The following is a 2,341-nucleotide window of genomic DNA, read 5'->3' as shown; positions in this document are numbered from 1 at the left end:
GAGGTTTTACTTGCCCTCAAAAAATGTGTAACGAACTGTTGCTAATACAATGCTCTGAGCTTAATCGATTGCAACGGCTAGCAGCCAATTGCTCTTTGACTGATATGCAGTATCGAAATGACGTCTTTTTTCCAAGCTTTTGAAAATCTTCTGCTGACATTCTCATGAAGTTTTTCTCATGCAGTAGGCTTTGTAAAATCTTTGCTCAGGAACCAATATGCGATCAAAATCATTTCCGACTTTGATCTGCGGTCACACATTGTAAGCCAGGAAATAAACACTCTAGATCGAAAATCTAACGCTTGAACAAAAACCGATTACTTTTCTTCTACGCTGAAATATAAATGCACATGATGAATAAATGTTATTAAAATATTCGTCTATAATAATAACATTCACATTCACTTTCATTGACTATGCACTCAGTGTGCGCCGCGAACGAGAGACAATATTTGCGAGCGTCGCAAACAGCATTCGCCACACAGATTCGGGCAATTACACGTTTCTAAGTTATGCGAGAATTGGCTCCCGAATTTAAATTTGAAAAGTTGACCGCACTTCACTTATTGTTAGTAAAAATGGTGGTTATGAAATGTTGCTTGTCGATTTGTCGTACAGATGTTTGGCAAATATAACCATTTGATTTTGACAAAATCTTTGTGACATTAATTCATAGACTAAATGTTTCGAAAAAACCAAAATACGTACACTTCAACTACGTTGTTAAATTATATTATTTTTAAATGTTTTTTTAAATTCATAAGAATTTCTTACTTTTTTATGCAACTTGCATTGATTGTTTTAGAATTAAGTTCCTGTAGGGGGACATTCATTTGTTAGATCATCATTGCAAAGATTGAGGTAGTCTTGTACCATACTTACAGTAGATAATAAAATAGTTTTTCTTTCTATTCAAATAATTAATGGAAATATATATTTGAAAATAAAAATTATATTTTTTTTATCAAAATCAAAATGAGATTTATTTTAAGTGCTCAATTCAATTCACAGTATGCGCCGGTTGCCGCGAGTAGCGCTAGTGTCTATCAACCGTCGCCGTAAATCTTTGTCTGTGTAGACGCGCATTCTGTTTAGGTTTCCCGCCTTTTCGATATGACACGATGCAAAGGAGAAACACTCTGTCACTTCAGTTCGTTGCTCGTGGTTCTTTCGATGCTAGTGAAGTGATACAAAAAGTTTTAATTGTAATTTTATCTGTCGACTGCTACTTTTGGTACGTTTTATATGATATCATACCATTATAAATCAATTAATAGTATTAACAGTGTTCAATAAATTGTGTTGATCTGTTATGTTTCTGTCAACAGCAATTGAGATCGTATACTTTATGAATTACGATCCATGAATTATACATTTATTAATGCGTTTATGTGAAATTTCAAAGATATTTGTTTTCAGATATTTGCCAAGATGATAAAAAATATACGCACCGAATTGTTAATGGAGTTTGGTTTCGAAGAGAACATGATGTTTTTTGAGTTGCATAGAAAGCTCCTCAGGTTTGAGTAATATTATATTACCGCATGACAATGAAAACTAAAAATATTTTAATCAGACATAAGGTAAGTGTTTATTATTATTTATTTTAATCATGTTGAATATCAAAATAATGATTCTTCTCAAGTCTATATGGCTCTTTGAAAATTTATCTGAATTAACATAGAACAATAATTATGGGGTCAATCATTGGTAAACTCATAGTCGGAGCATATTTTTTATAATCTGAAATATCTAAAAAAAATATCCTATTCCCAGTCCATGTGGTCATTATAAAATTTATCCAGATTATACTTGATTTGACATGAAGTAATAATTACGATGAGCAATAATTGACACATGGAATATTATTTTTTAAAACATATACTAATATATGTCCAATTAATTTATTATCACAATTACCTCAAGAATAAGTATTTGGATTTTTATTAGTTCCAACTTGCCTTCTTATGTTGCCAAAAAAGTCTTCCAAGGTGTTCTGATTAAAATTTTGCATACACAATTAATTAAATTAATTAATTGAATAGGAATTTTTCACAATTAGGTTCCAATTTTTAATTGTAGATTTTTTTTTTTTTTTCAATAATTATTACAACTGCTAAATTATTAGCATCAAGTAATATTGATAAATAATAACATAAATTTAAATAAATAAAAGTGCAAAGGATAAAATTTACATTTTTTTAATTGTAGATGTTTTCATAATGATTGTAATGTAATCTAAGTTTTAATAAAATGCATTGAATATAACACTTGCATTGCAGTTATCTTTGTACAGCACTTGATTGGCACATAATTATTATTAATGGCACAATGAAATATA

At 29.8% G+C, this 2,341-nt stretch overlaps 1 long non-coding RNA gene across 1 annotated transcript; it reads left to right on the top strand.

Moving 5' to 3' along the window:
- The first annotated feature begins 1,096 nt into the window (after positions 1–1,096).
- LOC113380432 lies at positions 1,097–1,577 on the top strand. Its single transcript, XR_003367407.1, has 2 exons — positions 1,097–1,234; positions 1,420–1,577. It is a non-coding gene; the product is annotated as an uncharacterized LOC113380432 (long non-coding RNA).
- Positions 1,578–2,341: the final 764 nt, after the last annotated feature.

Source organism: Ctenocephalides felis, unplaced genomic scaffold (genome assembly GCF_003426905.1).
Source record: "Ctenocephalides felis isolate EL2017-DRISC unplaced genomic scaffold, ASM342690v1 CF-g0.4_SCAFFOLD_02136, whole genome shotgun sequence".
Taxonomy (NCBI): Eukaryota; Metazoa; Arthropoda; class Insecta; order Siphonaptera; family Pulicidae; genus Ctenocephalides; species Ctenocephalides felis.
The sequence above is the reverse complement of the archived record's forward strand: the minus strand, read 5'-3'. Positions and strand labels throughout refer to the sequence as shown.